Source organism: Astatotilapia calliptera, chromosome 22 (assembly GCF_900246225.1).
Source record: "Astatotilapia calliptera chromosome 22, fAstCal1.2, whole genome shotgun sequence".
Lineage (NCBI taxonomy): Eukaryota > Metazoa > Chordata > Actinopteri > Cichliformes > Cichlidae > Astatotilapia > Astatotilapia calliptera.
The window spans coordinates 25335101-25355689 of record NC_039322.1 but is presented as its reverse complement, the minus strand read 5'-3'; positions in this window follow the sequence as shown (position 1 = coordinate 25355689).

The window sequence follows — 20589 nt, the reverse complement described above, 5'->3', positions numbered from 1 at the left end:
TTGTAAACCTCTACAGCAGAGGTTCGAGGTACAGGCTGTTTTTCTTTTAGTGTTTTTTTTAAATTTGTTGAAATGTATTTGATGTTTATTGTATTTTATGTTTTAGTAGTGATTTTTACAAGATAAGCCAAGATAAGCCAGGTGTGCAGCAAACACAGTTGTCTGCTGGAGGTATGTTAACTTAATATATTTGACATTAAAAAAAAGTATATTGATGCACTATAATCTAATTTATATTGTATTGCCTCCTGCAGGGCAGGCTGCACATGTGAATTTGTCACTGTTTTTTTCCTCCTTCTCCTTGTTGTTGTGTTTTTGGTTTTGGTAGGGTCACCTTTTAAAACTGTTTTTTTTATGCCGGGTTTGTTTTTATTTCTACTGGGCTGGTGCAATATTAGTCGGGCAATGTGCAATCCCTGAGTGGGACTCTTACCTTAGGGGAATTAGGATCTTTAGAGGTGCTCTGTGTGGAGTTGCAGTGAATAAGTTTTTATTAAGAGTGATTTTTAGTGCCACCGATTATTGCCTGAACTAGCACTTAGTGCATGCGATAAGTGTTCTGTTGGGCTCGTATTTATTTGGGGTGGATTTGTTTCTTTTAAAGCAACGAGCATCTGGGACCGCCAAGGGAGAGCAAGCCCTCAGGTGATAGTTGCATTGCTGGCAGGTTGCACCAATAACACTATCTTGTGGTCGTTAGTGACCTTTTTACCATTTTGATGTTTTAGGCCTTTTACAAACCCTTTGTGTTCTTTTAAAATAATAAATTTTAACATATCTGACTGATATTGACCCTCTTGTCCTGTTTATTCTGGGCTCGTTCCTGTGAGAGCTTTGGGCCTGAAAGTTTGCACAAGTAGTATAGAGGCCCTTAGCGGTTACTCGGTGGCTTTCGCTCGCTACACCTGTATGGAGAAAAAAAAGAAACAAACAAACAAAAACAGAGGAGACAGCAAACAACAAAGAGCAACATAATAATAGAGAAAACAAAGCACCATCACAATAAACTAGCTAGTCATAGATATCAGTATTTACTAAGTAATAAACGATATTGTGCAGCACGCAAGATAGACAGCGCACAGTGTGCTTTGAGGCAGCAGCCAAGAAAGCTTTAGTCCGCGTCTGTGAATACCCATGTGTGCATACCTGTGTGGATCAGCATGCTTGCATTCCAAAGGTTTCTCCATGTAATGATCTGCTAGGGAGTGTGGGGGGGCCACAGCCCCGTCCTCCAGGGTGTGAAGCGGGTATGGAGGAGATCAAAACTCCAGACATCCAGAGGCCCCCAGAACACAAGAGACCATGGAAGACCAACAGAGGGGCAGCCGCGCCACTGTTCCAGTAAGAGCTGAGGAGAGTCCCAGATGAGGGCTCGCCCAGCAGCCGCGGAGCAGAAGTCAGGGGGAGTTGCAGTGACGCGCCCGTGAGCTCCGCCGGCCCCCAGCTGTGCCTGAGTGACCGAGCCCCAGGCCGAGAGGCCGGGGGCACCCCACCTCCAAAGGGGCCCGAGCGAGCCCCAGGCCCCGACAAGCGGCCGCCAAGGAGTGAGCCGGTGTGTACCCGGACGCCCACCCCCAGACACAAAGAACCACCAACACACCGACACCTGAGGGAGTCCGCCACTGGCAGGGGAAGTGGTGGTGGGTGGAGATAGGCCTCCAAACCTTGGAGGGCCTGAGGTGTCCCCAGAGAGGTGGCGTCTGATACCCAACCTGACATATAGACACAGACATACAGGCACACACAGACACAAACATCCATTCCCACCCTCATGCTCTCATATGCACTCACTCCACACTCAACCAACGTGGAGACAGACATAAAGAGACGCTGTACACACAATCACACTCCCCAAGCGTACTCTACAAACCGGGTCTAGGTACCCTTGCCCCTGGAGGGGGGAATTGCACCCAGACCCAGGTGGTGTTACCCTTTTCCCTGCGGTGGGGAGAGGCAGACCACCCCGACTCCGCAGCAGCAGGGAGGCCCCACACCCCAGACCGCAGTCGGACGGCCAACTCCTCCTACTAGCCCTCCCGCTCCAGCAGGCCGCAGAGAATGGGGGTGGGAGAAGACTCCAAACCTCCCTCCACCCGCTCATGTAGTGTTGATGCATATGTGTTCTAAGGTGCAATTAAAACCCAGGAGGGCATGGAGCTACCTGCCAAGGAGCAGCAGGTAAGCGCATAGTCCCTCCTCCTATTGTGTGTTTTTCTATCAAGGTAAATGGTAAATGGACTGATTCTTGAATAGCACTTTTCTACTCTCCCAGAGTACTCAAAGCACTTAATACAATATACCACAGTCACCCATTCACACCCATTCACACAAGCACTTTCTTCTATGATTTTAAGTAAACACACATTCATACTCCAATGGATGCATCAGAGAGCAACTTCAGGTTAATATCTTGGCCAAGGATATTTGGCATGCAGACTAGGGGGAGTCAGAGATTGAACCACCAACCAGGTATGATTTCATTGCATTGGTCTGTTTGGTATAATGCAGTAAAACTAAACCTTTGTCAATTTGACACTTTCTCAATGGCATTGCATGGTGGATCAAAATCTAACAGTACTTTTCTGTATCCATAATTTCTTAAATTTTGACACATTCTCCCACACTGCTCCATGAAATACTGGTTCAAACCACAACACAAACCTGCAGACACTCACTGCTACACCTCTCTCCTGACCTCCTCTACACATAATGACCATTTGAACCAAAGATTTCTATTTGGATTCATCAGTCCGTAAGACCTGTTGCAACTTATTTTTGTGTCTTTTGGCAAAGCTCAGCTGTTTATCCTTAAGAGTTGCTTCTTGGCAGCAAGCAATACCAACCTCAGGAAATAAGACATGCCTTTTTTCATTAAATATCAGGACAATTTGCAGTAAACTGTGTGTTGCAGACTTTAGTTAATCAAAAAGAATCTCCCAAAAGTACACATGCAGCAAGTCCAGTAAAAATATCTGAGTTCCTACCTCTTACACAAAATCTTGTCACTGCACTCTTTGTAAATACAGGCATTTTTTTTCTATCCCAAAACGCATTAGAAAAGCTGGCCCTGAGATATGTTTGGATGATGCTTTCTACAAACTAAGTGGTTAAAGCTTCTATAGGTGGCTTTAACCAGGTAACTTTAACCTTCTGGTGGAAATAAATTACCCCTTCTCTACTTTCAGAACCTCTTCACAAAGTGTAGTGAAATACCATTTGCTCTGGAGCAAATACAATACACAGTGTAGGTAGACAATAATGCAGTCTGAGCACACTGCAGTAATTGCAGAGGAGGGAAACACTGCGAGAGACCCTTTAGCTATTAATTGGAGTTTTTTTTCTCTCTTTATTTTCTCCTGCAGCTGTTCGGGCATGTCAGTGCATCAGAGGGATGGATAAAGGAGAGCAAATATCTTCCTTTCAAAAGGCACTTCAAAGCCATGCAAAGACCGTGATGCTGATATTTATGAATAATTTTTTTGACAGTGCCTGAGTTTGGTTGAGTTTTTTATTTTCCCTGCCCCCTCCGCCTCTTACTAGATAAGCCAACTGAATATTGCATCGAAAAAATGTTTTATACCATGCCCGGGGGTTCTGTGAACAGAGATGACACATCTCAATGATTGATGTGCCTTCATTGTGAGCGTCTTCGATTGGAAAAATAAATGAGTGAGGAGGAAGGCTGAGTTGGTAACGGATGAATTTTGCCTGCAGTGTTGACTAGCCTGTTCCAGTTTGTGGAGGCAAAGGTTGAACAATGACAAAAAGTTCATTATTTAAAACACATTACTTTATAAATATGAAACCTTTATAGCAGTTTCATTAAAGCCCGCTCTCTCTGTTATTGTTACCACTTAACTTTGTGCTAATTGAACAGTAAAAGACAGATTTGAGTTTTTGAAATGATGATGTCAAAGTGAGTACATTATATTTTTGTAACCACACACACATACACACTAAAAACCCTTTAAATTATGTGTGAAAAATTCTTTCAACCGAACTAACAGCTCTTTTAAATTCACTGACACATCAGATAAACATGCTGGAAGGTCACTGTAGACCTCCCTCTTTGCACAGTTTACTGTATGTACCCTGTTACCTTAAGGGTCCTATTAATAGCGGTGCAAACAGCAGTCTATACATGGCTGCACCATTATATGCCCAAAAGGAACCAACTATTATGTCTGTGCCACAATGCTTAAGGGACACAGCTTTTTTTTTATTGTTTAATTTGTTGACTTTATTTTATTATACTGACAAACTCATTTGTTGACTATCTAAGTACAATTTAAACTTCAAAAGAACTCTAAGAACTTAGGCCAATTTTCTATCTAGATCAAGGGTTCCCGAGCCGCACCAAAATTTAATGAGATCGTCCTTTGGCCTTGCTCTTTGCCAAGTTTCAGTAACTCTACAACAAACAGAAAGTCCTGGCTTTTGCATCAGCTGATGACTGAAAGAGCATTCAGGCTGCTATTAATGGCATTTTGCAGTTTTGCACAGCAGTCACACTTAGTACTGCAACATGACAAACGCCACATCAGCCATAACATTACACACCCTTAGAGTTTCTATGTCCATGCCTCAGTGAGTGGTAATAAACCTTTATCAGGCCAGATGCTAATGTTGTGGTTGATCAGCGTACGTTTACAATTATGCCACTCTTATTGTATTTATTACTACTGCTAATGTGGCAATTAAGAACTTTAATTAAGTCCAGAGCTTAAAAATATAATCGCAGAATTTTACAAAAAATATTTTTTTTACATGAAATTCACTCTCACTCGCGCTTTTTCCTCTTTAGATGCTTATAATCAAATGCAACAATACAAGTTTTTTGTTTTGTGTTGTTTTTTTGCCATTTTAACCTCGTGTAGCCTAACTACAAATTCCTGCACAAGGGAGGAACATGCAAAATGTAATGTGTTATAACATTGTGAACTGCAGGTACTAGCTGTGAACAATACAGTGAATGACGGTCAGATTAGTGTTGATGTTTTTTACACAGGAGAACAGCTGATCCTCTCCATTGGCCGATCACTTGCAAAACCAACAAACCCTGCTCGTAACATTTCTTTAGAGATACCCTTCATAGCAAGGCTTCCAAACTGCAGGGTGTCAGAGACAGCAGCACGGATGTATAACAGCAATTCAACAAGTTGAAATAAGAAACTTGATAACTCTTGATGTAGATGATCACATGGTTAATATTCAGTAGAGGTATTTCTAGTATTTTTTATGGCAACCTGTATTGTTTGTAGACTGTTTTAAGACCTAGCACTAAAAATCCGGCCTACATATACGTCGGGCAGAACTTAATGGGATGATTACAATTTCTCTGCTCTAATATCCCAACTGGCTGTATTAGTTTTACATATCCTGGATAAGCCAAAAATGCTTCACAGTTTGGGGTTAGGATGTTAGCTTTAGGGGCACAATCACAAGCTTAGTCAAATCCAATTTAATTCAATACAGTTTTATTTATATAGCGTCAAATCACAACAACAGTCCCCTCACGGCTCTTTAATAGACATGTGATAAAAGAGAGAACAACTCTCATGGTGTTAATTTAAAACTGTGATTTCTTTTCACATGGTATTGCAAGTATCTGAGCATGTTCAGATGTAACCACATTAACATATTGGTCATATACATATATATCTACAAAACAATTTATTTGCAGAAAACCTAAAAGTTTACATTTTAGGGTTCAAAAGCAACTCTACAAATTATTAAGCATTGAATGTGTTCAAAGAATCTACATCACAGTTTATAAACATATATTTATAGTACAAACATGTAGTCTGAAGTAGTTTCTGTTTGCATGGTAAGCATCACTTATGACATTTTGTGTTGCCATAACCACCACAGTATGTGGAAAGAAATATACTAAATTAAAATCCCTCATGCCCGGTGGTCAGGGCTGTTTTTCCTCAGACATCGAGCTACTGTTTTTTTTTGACTGGGTTTTAAATTAGTATAATATGTTAGAGTCCAAACAGGCTGGGGGCACAAGCTACTTATTTTGCAGTTAAAGAGCAACAGAGTGGACTTTAGATCTCAATGTCTTGCAGTTTGTCATTTTTGTTTTTGTGCACAGATTGCAGCATTTGCATATTTCATCATACATATTTCCTTTCTCATTGGTCTTTTGCTGCTTTGTTCTGCTGCTGTTGCTGTAGCTCATATGTTTTCAGAGATTTCTGCTCCTAGTTCGATAGCACTGATAACCTTCATATGCATAAATAAACTTAAAATACCTATTTTCAGCATATATAGCACATATAGATCGTGCATACAGTGGCATGTTAGGCTCATTGCTGAGGCCACTCTGTGTGTGTGTGTGTGTGTGTGTGTGTGTGTGTGTGTGTGTGTGTGTGTGTGTGTGTGTGTGTGTGTGTGTGTGTGTGTGTGTGTGCCCCCAAGACCCCAAAAAGTATACAGTGTTGTGAAAACTGATGGTGATCACTGATTACATACTGTACAGTACCTATTACTATTTTTTATTACAGTGTATCTATGAGGACATATTTTATATGTTTTATATTTTGTATGGTATGTCATCTATCTATCCATCCATTTATCTCCTTCTGCTTATCCGGGGTGCTTAAACAGAGAAGCCCAAACCTCCCTCTCCCCGGTCACGTCCTCCAACTTGTCCAGGGGAACACCAAGGCATTCCCATAATCTGTCCAGGATGTCCTGGGTCTGTCCAGGGGCCTGCTCTTGGTGGGACATGCCCAGAACACATCACCTCACCCAGGAGGCGCCCAGGAGTCATCCTTGTCAGATGCCCGAACCACCTCAACTGGCTCCTTTCAATGGGGAGGAGCAGCAGCTCTACTCTGAGCCCCTCCTGGATGGTTGAACTCTTCACCCTATCTCTAAGGGAGAGGCCAGCCAGCTTTCATAGAAAGCTCATTTCCGCCGCTTGTATCTGCAATCTTGTTCTTTGGTCACTACCCAAAGCTCGTCATTTATATCACTCAATTTATCTTGTTTATTTAATTTAATAAAATTGAATAAATTAATAAAGTAATTTAATAAAAGAAATTATTCATTAACCAATAGGTGAATTTAGTGTAAAGATGTTCTTTAAAATGCACTAATAAACTCTGGTCACCTAATTTTCTGATTATCTTTAGCTGCACTGGCCATTGCCATCTTCACAGCCTTATAAACAAACCTTTGCCATGATGCAACCAAAAAGCAGTCTCAGGGATTGAGCACATTAAGCACAATGAATACCTGTGCCTTCCACTGGGATGACTGTGAATTTGTGATTTGCTGTAGACAGTTCCTGAGAGCGAAGAGGCAGCTTGTTAAATGAGGGTAAGCCTGGTTGAGCAGGCAGTCCCACACAGCTCTGAACTGACATTATTGAACAGATGGCATGAGAGGTCCGCACTCATAGAACAGGACACCGCAAGTGCTAAATAAACAAGAATACCAAGAAATAATACTGCAGCTGGCCTGCTCTGTATTTTTCTGCGAGGGATGGAATAATCCTGCAGCGCTAGGATGAAAATAAAAGCCTCTGCTTTGCTGGAGGCTGATTAAGATTAAATTGTGTGCTCGAAGACATTTTAGGACCAATTCAAGAACACAGGTGGTCCGTGTAGCCAAAAAACAATACTCACAGTCAGGTCCATAAGAAATTGGGCAGTGACACAATTTTAATAGCTTTGCCTCTATATTCCACTATAATGGATTTTCAATGAGGCAATCACAATGTGGCTAAAGTGCATGCTTTCAGCTTTAATTTGAGACATTTAATGAACATATTGCATTAATTGTTAGGAAATAAGCAATTGATTTTAGTCCGTCAATTTTTACAGGCTCAAAAATAATGGACTGATGTCAGACCAACATGTTGGCAAACCTGCTAGCTTTAAAAGTCAGAGGAGGGTGTGGCAGAGGAGCACGGCTTTGTGAAAACAGAGAGACACGGCTGGCTTAGGATCAGCAGACCAAATCAAGCTGGTGTATTAAATTGAGCAAAAGTTTTGACCTACCTCCCTAAATGACATGAAAGTATGCTGCATTAAAATCTGTCAAACAATTAAGTAAATGTAACCCCATGCTAGCAAGAACAAAGGTGTCCGATTACATAAATGCTAAACTATATACATGTATAAACTAAAAAGTCCAATTTATGGCTTTTTGGTTTAAAATAAGCTTGCTCAACCAGAATCCACCTGCTATCAGTTGCGTGAGGCCACATTTTCTGCAAACAAATCAGCAACTTTGCTCCACTGCTTGGGTGTTGTTTCTTTCCCCCTTTTTTTTTCATAATACCACATGAGTAAAGACAAGAGCAAAAATAGGCCCCCAAGGACCAATAAAAACAAACTCTTGCCTGTAACTGAATTACCTCCCACCTCCCCTAAGCCATGTCCCTCAGCCCTGGTGGTTGAGCTTCTAATGCATTTTCCACTGGTGATGAGGAAAAGGCACACTGACAGGAGAATCAGCTTTCTCAGAGATGGTAATGGGGGGAAAGAGGAGCCTCCAGCCCAGTTCCAAATCCTAATGTGTAGAGCAGAGCTGCCAGAAAGGAGGGAGTCGTGGTGAGAGGCTGTGGGATTGGTGGGATTATAATGGCTTTTGGAGCGGATGAGAGGTGCAGATGGGCTGTGGGAGGAAGCTGGGTCCAAAACCCAGTCCCGATCGCAGACGTCACTCATGTAGATGGCACCGTTTCGCTCAGCACCACATCATAAATCCAATTAGACACTCAAATCCATATTAACACATGCATAAAGATGCAGGCAGGCACACACAGACAGTCAGGACCATACTGCAAGTACAAAATATTTGTTTTGAGAGGAAATTCATCACAGAAATTGGAATCTGCATTTCTACAGCATTAAAAATCCAACTGCCAGCAAATGTTTTCTTCTGTCTTCGTGCCCTTCCTCAAAGAAGGACAGAGCTGTTGCTCTTCATAAAGTCAAAACAAACTCCACTTCTAAATCATAAAGACAAGCAGAGAGCAGCCTTCAGACTGACTCATAAAAGGTGTTTTCTTCCCCTCTGGCACGAGGCCTAAACAGTCTAACCTCAACAATTTCATATTATCTGAGATCATAAAACCTCACAAAATCGATTCTTGACATTTTTCCATCATTGACCCAACCGCTGCAATTTCATACATTAGGTGCCAAGAATCAATCTTTAGTGAAACTCAGTCAGTGACTTGTGGCAGCTGAAGGAGCTGTTCTTAACCTTTAAAGATCTAAACATTTGTGATGTGTGTTGTGTCGGATATCCATTCTCTCCTCCATACTAAAACTGTGTACTCATGAAATAAAAGCTATTCACTGTGAGTTCTGTGAACACAGTTTTGTTTTTAGAGCTCATAATTTTCTCTTGACTGTGCAAGTTGATATATGAAGTTGGATGTAGCAAGGTGGAGCTATATATATAGACACTGCTGGTGGCTATAGACACTAGTTAGCAGGCATGTTTGTGTTGCACCTGCACAGTTTATGGATTGATCTTGCTATCTAAACCGTTAACAATTAGCCGATAACTTAGCGCTTTTAAATAATTTCAATAATTTGGTTGCAAAAAGACAGTTTAAGCGCTAAAGTTGAGGTTTCAAAATGTTTACAGATCAATCTGTGACACCATGGTGGCTACCGTTAAACTGGTGAGTCCAATGAAAATGTGCTTCTACTTCATTGTTAGAAATTGCGTAGGGATCAGATCCATTTTTTGCACCATGTTGTAATCGTGTTTATTCCTGCTGTAAAGTTTTGTTTGTTTGTTTGTTTGTTTGCTTGTTTGTATTTCCACACTTCCATCCATCCATCCATCCATCTTCATCCGCTTTATCCGGGCCCGTGTCGCGGGGGCAGCAGAGAACCCAGACCTCCCTCTCCCCAGCCACCTCCTCCAGCTTATCCGGGGGAACACGAAGGCGTTCCCAGGCCAGCCGAGAGATATAATCTCTCCAGCGTGTCCTGGGTCTGCCCCGGGGCCTCCTCCCGGTGGGACATGCCTGGAACACCTCACCCAGGAGGCGCCCAGGGGGCATCCTTGTCAGATGCCCGAACCACCTCAGCTGGCTCCTTTCGATGTGGAGCAGCAGCTGCTCTACTCTGAGCCCCTCCCGGATGGCCGAACTTCTCACCCTATCTCTAAGGGAGAGGCCAGCCACCCTTCGGAGGAAGCTCATTTCCGCCGCTTGTATCCGCGATCTCGTTCTTTCGGTCACTACCCACAGCTCGTGGCCATAGGTGAGGGTAGGGACGTAGATCGACCGGTAAATTGAGAGCTTCGCTTTTACACTCAGCTCCCTCTTCACCACGACGGACCGGTGCAGCGTCCACATCACTGCAGCTGCAGCACCAATCCGTCTGTCGATCTCCGGCTCCCTTCTCCCATCACTCGCGAACAAGACCCCGAGATACTTGAACTCCTCCACTTGGGGCAGGAACTCATCCCTGACCCGGAGTGGGCACTCCACCCTTTTCCGCCTGAGAACCATGGCCTCAGATTTGGAGGTGCTGATCCTCATTCCTGCTGCTTCACACTCGGCTGCGAACCATTCCAGTGTGAGCTGGAGGCTATCACCCGATGAAGCCAACAGAACCACATCATCCGGGAAAAGCAGAGATGAGATTCTGAGGCCACCGAAGTGAAAGCCCTCCGCCACTTGGCTGCGCCTAGAAATCCTGTCCATAAAAATTATGAACAGAATTGGTGACAAAGGGCAGCCCTGGTGGAGCCCATCACCCACCGGGAACGAGTCCGACTTATTGCCGGCAATGCGAACCAAGCTCTTGCAATGGTTGTATAGGGATCGAATGGTCTGTAGCAATGGGCCAGACACCCCATACTCCCGCAGCACCTCCCACAGGACACCCCGAGGGACACGGTCGAATGCCTTCTCCAAGTCCACAAAACACATGTAGACTGGTTGGGCAAATTCCCATGCACCCTCAAGTATCCTCGAGAGGATAAAGAGCTGGTCCAGTGTTCCGCGACCAGGACAAAAACCGCATTGTTCCTCCTGTATCCCTGTTCGACTAGCGGACAAACTCTCCTCTCCAGCACCCTGGCATAGACTTTCCCAGGGAGGCTGAGGAGTGTGATCCCCCTGTAGTTGGAACAAACCCTCCGGTCCCCCTTCTTAAAGATGGGGACCACCACCCCAGTCTGCCAGTCCAGGGGTACTGCCCCTGATCTCCACGCAACATTGTAGAGGCGTGTCAACCAGGACAGCCCTACAATGTCCAGAGCCTTCAGGAACTCGGGGTGGACCTCATCAACACCAGGGGCACTGTTGAACACCACAATCTCAGTCTTCTTATCATTTCTTATCACCTCCCACATGTAGTTTGTAACGTATTCCGTTAAGTTACTCAGTGTGAGTAACGTATTCTGAATTCTTTGGCTTACTTAATATATTGTCTTGCTTTTTACAACTACATGAATGTAGCAATCACATCCTGCAAATTCTTGTTTGTTTTTCTCAACCAATTGGCTGTTAAGCCCAAATCTAGCTGAACAGACAACATATTTACTGTTAATTATGTTAACATAAGTTTCTTTGGGTTGGATGGAGGTGAAGTCTTTTGATGCTGAGAGCAGCTTAGTTGCTGGCAAAGTGTGCATTACATGGTCAGATTTCAGCTATCCCATTCTTCTTTAAATGTGCTGTTGTTCCAAGTAAGAAATGCATTCCTGCCTGTACACTGCTGGCTCTGGTGTGCTGGCTTTAGGTCCATTGTGTGTCTGACACCACCAACATTAACAGGACGCTTACATTAGATCCTCTTATTTGTTTGGGTTTCTGGCAAAGCGTTTAATTACCAGCATTAGAGAGGGGATAGCCTTACATATGAAACAGGAAAAGATCACCGTGTAATCCATTTATTTCAACAAAGTAACTGTATTCTAATTATCACCTTTTTAAATAGTAACTGTAACGAAATACAGTTACTCATATTTTGTATTTTAAATGTGTAACACGTATTCTGTTACTCCCCAACTGGTTGTATTAGAGAGTGCTAACATTAAAGAAACACAAATATAATGCAAAAATGGTGTGTGTCAGTTAGGGTTTTATGTACATGTTTGCCCACATTCCCTCTCCTGAGCTGTTTGCTGCTTTTCCTAGCTATTAAAAATGTTTTTTTACTCTCATATACCATTTCATCTTGTCACATATGCATGCTTACTTCCATATCTTACGTACTGCTCCTTTGTGCCAAATGTTACCAGCACGCCAGTGTTCAGGCATCTTTGTTCAAGTTTGGTGTATTTTACTAGTAGCAGCCTCAAGCCATGAGCCAGAGAGGTGTGTTATAGAGGTCTCGCTTCCGTCTGACATCATAGACTTTTTTTTTCTTTTAGTCTTCAACTCCAAACGATGTTGACATTTGAGGCCATTTATCAAACTTCACACAGCTTTCACTGGAACCACAAAAAAGTCATTACATACAACCTTTCCACATATAGAGCAAGCTCAGAATATAGACCCACGTTGTTCTGTGTAAAATTGTTTTCCATTTATTAACAGTGTTATTCCTCAGATGAAAAACATTGAATAACCTTGCCAATTGATTTAAACAAAGAGGTGATTTGTAAATGTGTGATTCCAAAAACATCATGAAGCCCTGAAAGCATATAAATGTCATGTAAACATATGTAAATGCAGAAGAAATTGCATTAAACTAGATGACAAGTTGCTTCACATATTTCTTCACATATTTTGTTCATTTCCACATTACGTACAACATTACTGTGAATAAAACACCAAATTTCACATTAAACACTCGTTATTTGTCTTGCATAAGAGTGCATTGATGTCAAGCCTCAGTTTCTTAAAAGAGCATCTAAAAAGACGTCTGAAAACTCCGCCTCGGCTTCTCTCAGGCTTTGAAATAACAATAGCAATAATGTCTTGTGCGTGTGAACATGTAAAAAAAAAAAAACAACCCAAAAAAACATAAGAAATGCAGCATCTCATTTTCACATTAATTCTCCCGAGTCGTGTGCTGCTCTTTCCTGCACTTATGGTCATTGGTTTGATAAGTGATGACAAATGGTGTGGTATTTGTTGAGATCAACTGAACATTCTGCTAAATTGTGGGGAGGAAAAGCATCACCGGTCTTTATAGCCAGCATCCAGCTATTCTCCCATGTCTCACATGTCTGTCAGATTCACTCAATTGGATGTTTGTGTGCCAGGAAAAAATGCTCAACATTATTGCCTTTTCAACATTGATTTAATGTCTCTCTCTTCTTCTAAAAAAATGGCAGGGATTGAGGGCTGAAAAATCTCTGCAATATAAAATGCAAAATACATTCATGGTTAATCTTCCTGTCTCTTGAGTGCTGTGTATAGTCCTGTTTTACATTTTTAAACAGAAAAAGGGAAAAAACAAAACAAAACGGCACTTTATCTGTGATAATGTGTTGCTAGATTGATTGCACATACAGGAATAATGCATTGTTAGGTAAACAACAGCACCCTATGATCTTTTGCCAGCACTGTAATTTAATCACATGAGCAAATATATGAATTCCTGGCCCTGAACACTCATTAAGGATGCTCACCATACGGCTCCTTCCTGGAATGAGGCATTTGCAGCTTCGGTGGTGAGAGTAATGACCATCATTCATACTGCCAGCTTGCATTGCCTGGTGGTGTGTTTAGCTACACATACTTGAGATTTGAAGGAAGGAAAAGCAATAGTATTTAATCATCCCCAGGGGGAGATTTGGCTTGAAACCTGTGCAGAAATGATCAATGGCTCATGCAGACAAGCAAAACACTCCATCCAGGCACCACTTACTTTACATCTCTGCCCAGTCCTTCTGACACCTGCTTTCATGCGTGCATATTGCAAGTATGAGATAACTGTGCAACATAACGTTATTTCAGAACACCACCAATTTCCCATGTGAAAAAAACAGCATTTGCAGTTGAGAAAAACAGGAAATGTAATTTAAGAAGACTTAGACTCATTTATAGTGATTGCATATCAACGTAATACAGCTGCATCTACCGTGACTCAGCAATTAGTGTCCAAAATTACACCGTGTTCTCTCTTGTACACAAGTGTGACGTATGGCCTTTTCACTTGAATTTTGTGTCACATGTCTTCTTGAGTTCTTCCTTGCAGTGATACAGATGTGCAGTAAACTTTTTTTAAATTGTTAACAGCAATTAAATAATAAAAATGTCTAATTGGTTAATAATTGGTCTGATTGATGCATCCGAGCAATGTACATCTTATCCAACAACCCTTCAACATTTAGGAACTAAAATCTTCTGATAAGTAGGCAGCTCATTCTATCTCCTGTATAACAGTTATTTGGATGGCTGTGATAAGGCTGTAACTGAACTGACTCATATAAATAGGCAGGTTGGGGTTGACTGCAGTTTGGGCTCATGTCTGCTGTTTAGTCACTAAACAGTATAATTTCCTTGGATAGGTTTAGTAAAAGATGGTAGCTTGAGTTAAGCTGAACTGGTTGGTATTGCAAAAATGCCAATACATGGACCTTTGACAGTATTTTAAGTCCTGGGAATGAGGACGAGCTAACTTAAAAGTAACAAAACCTTTGTTAAAATGACAAACAAAATCTGGTAATTACTAAACAGTGTATATCTGTGAAGGTTCTCAGTCATCCAGGTCATCGTAGTCAAAGGAGATTTCAAAGAAAAGCGTCTGGACTTCTTTAAGTTGCTTGAAGACGTTTCACCTCTCATCCGAGAAGCTTCTTCAGTTCTAAGGTCAAATGGTGGAGAGTCCCAGATATAAACCTAGTGGGAGTAACCCCCCACAGCGGGACAAAATGACCCCCTGATGAGCCTCTAATCGCCTGAACCAAGGTGGGAAACTGGGCGTGGGTCCCAATCAGCCAGAGTTTCGGGTGTGTTCATTGTGAAACCTGGCCCCACCTTATCATGCGAATTCCTGAGGTCAGATGGCCCAGGATGTGAGTGGGCGTTAAGGCGTCTGGGAAGGGATCTCAAAACTGGATTATAGATGGCAGACAGTTGGTGTCGTAAACCACCGCCTCTGTTCAAAGATGGTCGCTCACAGTGGACATAGATGGCTTCTTTCACTCCTCTTTCAAACCATCTGTCCTCTCTGTCCAAAATGTGAATATTGGCATCCTCGAAAGAGTGTCCTTTATCCTTAAGATGCAGATGGACTGCTGAGTCTTGTCCTGTGGAGGTGGCTCTTCTGTGTTGTGCCATGCGCTTGTGAAGTGGCTGTTTGGTCTCTCCAATGTAGAGGTCTGAGCATTCCTCGCTGCACTGTACAGCATACACTACATTGTTAAGTTTGTGTTTTAGCGTTTTGTCTTTCGGGTGAACCAGTTTCTGTCTGAGCGTGTTGCTGGGTCTGAAATGCACCGGGATGTCATGCTTGGAGAAAAGTCTCCTGAGTTTCTCTGATACACCGGCTACATAGGGGATGACAATATTGTTGCGTCTGTCCTCCCTCGCTGGTGTCTGGTCTTCTTTTCTGTGCCTCTTTGCTGACTTTAAGAACGCCCATTTAGGATAGCCGCACGTTTTGAGTGCTTCCTTTACATGTGTGTGTTCCTTCTTTTTCCCTTCAGGCTTAGAGGGAACATGTTCTGCCCGGTGGTGTAGGGTCCTAATTACTCCAAGTTTATGTTCCAGAGGGTGATGGGAGTCAAAGAGGAGGTACTGGTCCGTGTGTGTGGGCTTCCGGTAAACGTTCTCTTCAATGTGCACAGCGCAGTCCAGGAAAGGCAGACAGTTGTCCTTTGTGTCTTCCCTGGTGAACTTGATGTTTTTATCCACAGCGTTAATGTGCGCAGTGAAGGATTCCACTTCTTGTGTCTTGATTTTGACCCAGGTGTCGTCCACATATCTGTACCAGTGGCTGGGTACTCTTCCTTTGAAAGAGCCAAGAGCCTTCCTTTCCACTTCCTCCATGTAAAGGTTGGCTACAATAGGTGACACGGGGGAGCCCATGGCACAGCCATGTTTTTGTCTGTAAAAGCCTTCGTTGTACTTGAAATATGTAGTGGTGAGGCAGAGGTCTAACAGTGTGCAAATCTGATCGGGTGTGAAGTTGGTCCTGTCCTCCAAGGAGCTGTCTTCTTGTAGTCGTTTTCTGACAGTCTCCACGGCCTCCATGGTGGGTATGCAAGTGAAGAGAGAGACTACATCAAAGGACACCATGGTTTCATCTGGATCCAGGGTAAGTTTCTGGACCTTGTCAGTGAAGTCGGTGGAGTTCTTGATGTGGTGTGGGGTGTTCCCCACGAGAGGCGCAAGGATGGTAGCAAGGTGTTTAGCAATGTTGTAAGTGGCTGAGTTTATGCTACTGACTATGGGTCTGAGTGGGACAGCTTCCTTGTGGATCTTAGGAAGTCCATAGATGCAGGGTATGGCATTCCATGGGTAAAGGCGGTGATATGTAAGGCGGTCAATAATTTTGTCCTTTTCAAAGTCTTGAAGGCAAGCTATAACTTTCTTTTTGTAGCTGCTTGTGGGGTCTCGCTTTAGGGCTTCGTAGGTATTGTTGTCACTGAGGAGAGTATTGATCTTTGTATGGTAATCTGTAGTGTTTAGGACCACGGTGCATCTTCCCTTATCAGCTGGTAAAACAGTGATGTTGTGGTCTTTGCTCAGGGAAGCGACGGCCTTCTTTTCCTGTATTGTGAGGTTGGATGGAGGGACTTTGGCACTGGAGAGCGTGGCTGAGACTTTCATCCTGATTTGCTCTGCTTCTGTCTGTGATAATTTATTAATCCGTATGGCGGTTTCTGTGGCTGTGAAAGAAGCCATCTATGTCCACTGTGAGCGACCATCTTTGAACAGAGGCGGGGGTTTACGACACCAACTCTCTGCCATCTATAATCCAGTTTTGAGATCCCTTCCCAGACGCCTTAACGCCCACTCACATCCTGGGCCATCTGACCTCAGGAATTCGCATGATAAGGTGGGGCCAGGTTTCACAATGAACACACCCGAAACTCTGGCTGATTGGGACCCACGCCCAGTTTCCCACCTTGGCTCAGGCGATTAGAGGCTCATCAGGGGGTCATTTTGTCCCGCTGTGGGGGGTTACTCCCACTAGGTTTATATCTGGGACTCTCCACCATTTGACCTTAGAACTGAAGAAGCTTCTCGGATGAGAGGTGAAACGTCTTCAAGTAACTTAAAGAAGTCCAGACGCTTTTCTTTGCAAGCTCCTTTGACTAAACAGTGTATAATGTAGGATGTGTGAACAAGCCCATCAAAAGACTCCATCATTCACTCAGAAGCCCTTTTCTGAGCTATTATGGACCACAAACTTGTGCAAAGAAGAAACATCAACATCTGTTCAAAACTGGCCTGTGAAGGCTTATTGCTAGTGATGAGAGCTTGTTCAGGCCTGAGTAGTTTTCAGTGGATTAGTCCTCAGTTTACACACCCAGTGGCTCTGTGTTGAGCTAGCATTGAGATCAAAACTATGCCTAAGATTTTTTTGACATTCTAAGGACTGTGCACAATGAATTTGTCCCACAGGCTAACACTGTCAACAGTGACTTTAACCAGTCTCCTCCTATCAGCTATGATCAAGTGCAATAAATTTAAGAAAATAATAGTAATAAAAAGTTTAACCATTAAACCAAAACTAACCAAATACCTAACTCAGGAATCAAACAAAAACAAAATGACATGTGTAAGATAAATAACTTAATCATCACTCAGTAATTGTCAGGGACGTATTCTCTTTTCCAGGAGTCAATGATTCCAGAGATCATTGAGTAATTGTCCCGTTTGTGTCTTTCATCCCATCCACCAGTGTCCTGTTACTCATGCATGGACATTTTTGAAATATATGTGAATTAAATAAAGATTTTCCCTCAGACAAAAAAAAAACCAGGTCAGAGGCAGAGACCGATGGTATCATCCTCTTCTTCCTCATCATATCACAGATTTGTGGTTTTACACCCACATTTTATGGTGGTACAAAGCATTTTTTGATCAGTTTTGCTGGATTTTTTGGACACAGACTTAATGTGACCTTTCTTCCCCCACAGACGTAACAAACTGGTATTCTTTTAGCAGGTTTGGAGCGCACTTGCTTGATGATCATCCTTAAAAAGGGGTTTAGTCACACTTGCTGCTGATCTGTGGTGGTGCTGAGAGTGTAGCAGCCTTTCAGAGTCTTTACCCTTCGTGCCAGTGTTAGTCGATGGCTGACCCTTCTTTTGGGCTGCCACAAACATGTCACATGTGGCAGCTTCACAGCAGCTGATTTATGTAGGATTGTGCTCTTGTCAACACAATCCTACATAAATTATGTGATCCAAAACCTGAATTTCAGAAAATAACTGAAATTCTAAAATTCTTAAATATTGTTCCACAATTATCATTTCACCAATAACCATTTTGTCTTTAAGCTGAATCCACTTCCTATATAACTCCTTATGCGTAGACAAAGTTCTTTGGGACTTTGTCTATAAACCTCTGGGTTAAAGTCATATTTTTACTTTATTTTATTACAACATCTTTCAAATTATTATAATCAAGTGATTGATCAACAGCAGTGCTGGGAAGGTTACTTTTAGAATGTATTCCACTCCAGATTACAGAATACATGCTCCAAAATGTATTTTGTAATGTATTCCATTACGTTACACCAGAGGTTGGCAACCTTTCTGATGACGAGTGCCATTTAAAATTTCCTCAGAAGTCAGTGTGCCATATGATTGCATTAGCAATAAATTTAATAATGCTCTATATTAACAGTTACACACTATATAGAGCAACTTTATAGAATTATATTTATTCTCAGATGTTGGCAGCTATCAGTGAATAGTTATCAGCTATTTTGAAACAAAAAAAGACACTTTTTATCCATAACAGCAAATGAACTGTACAACAGAAAATACAAATGCTATTTATGGTCTCCTCACAACAATGATAAGAAAAATAAACTGGGCCAATATGGCATGTTTGTTAATAAAGAGATACACATGTTAATGTGATCTCTGGTCTCCCACTCAGAGACAAAGGTCTCCGAGTGTCCAGCATTCAGACGGCTACCTGAGGACACTCATGTGAGAGAAAATCTGCTCACACAGATAAGTAGAGCCAAATACCGTCAATAAGGCCTCTGCAATGTTCTGATGACAGTTAAACTTGTCAGGTAGTGATGTCCAGCAGGTGAACATGCAAGCTCCATGAACACGCACAGCTGTGGATTCCAGCTGCTTCGATGTTGCATTAACTGGCATTAACTCAGCCAGTTAATGCGAGACAAATCCAGCTGCTCATTAAAGATTTCTGGTTTGATCAGAAAAGAAAACATTGGTCCATACACCTGAAAGTCCCAAAAATGCATTGTCTCGAGTCTATGGATGTATCCGTGTATCTCTGTGGTTCTGTTGCTGTGCTGAGCGGAAAGCTCCTGAAGCTTTTGAAGTGTCAGAATGTGGAAAGCTAACGATATCCCTCTCACCAGTAGGCTAAGTTATTTTTAGCCAATTACAAGTTGAATCTGGTAGTTGGGGTTGTTAGCTGATATACTATCATTAAGAAGTGGCACAACTAATGTGTCTATGCGGCCCGAGCATTTTGACTAAAGACCGGCCCACCAGGTATTAAAGCCATAAAGCCTTTGAATGAAAACAAACGCTGTTGTGACAGTGATGTACAGTCTTGTTGGTATATGTATGATTTCTATACATTTTACGTCAGATAAAAACTTTGGTTGTAAGCTTCAGATAATTATTTAATAAAAGCCAGACATTTTAAATGAGAATAAGAAAGTATTTCTTTGTGCCCCCCTTTCCCTGTTAATGCCCTACCTGGCCCCCCTGGCAAAACTTTCCTAGACCCGCCCCTGCACAGTTACCAGCTGTCAGATACTTAGAAAAGGATCCTGGTGTTATTTGTCTCTCAGAAACAGTTCATAACTTCCCTTCAACTCATTCATGTCACCTAAAAGGTAAACGCGTTACTGTAATCTGATTATTTTTTTAAAGTAACAAGTAAAGTAAGGGATTACTATCGCAAAAACGGTAATTAGATTACCGTTACTTTCCTGTAGGAATGCTGCGTTAATGCGTTACTAAAACCGTGATTTTTTTTTCAAGAATGTCTCATGACAATGACGTAAGCGAGTGCCACGTTCGTGACAACAGCTGTGTGCAGATCAACAGTGGATCATATATCGAGTGCGGGAGAGAGTATGAGCATGCAGCGTTTAAAGCATGGAAGTACTGACCTTACTTTGAGTTTGATTCCATAAAAAGTGACAAAACATTAGCGTCCGTTGTGCGTGGGAAGAAAACTTCTTTTTACAGAGAAAAAACCCCCCTAAACAAGCACCGAGTGCGCAACGACGTAATGGGAAATTCACCGAGAAACTCGCGGATTCTTCCACTGACCACTGCGGCACACCTGCACCAGGGTAAACCTCCGCCTACCCTACTCCTGCTTTACAGGTGAAAATAGAGCAAAAGGACCGCTAATCTTTGACTTTATTTATTTTCTGCTGTGTTTTACTTGCATCTATTTGAAAGACTGAGTGTAAACACAAAAGATAATTTATTTTATGTGCTGGAATGTCCAGAAAATAGGTTTAA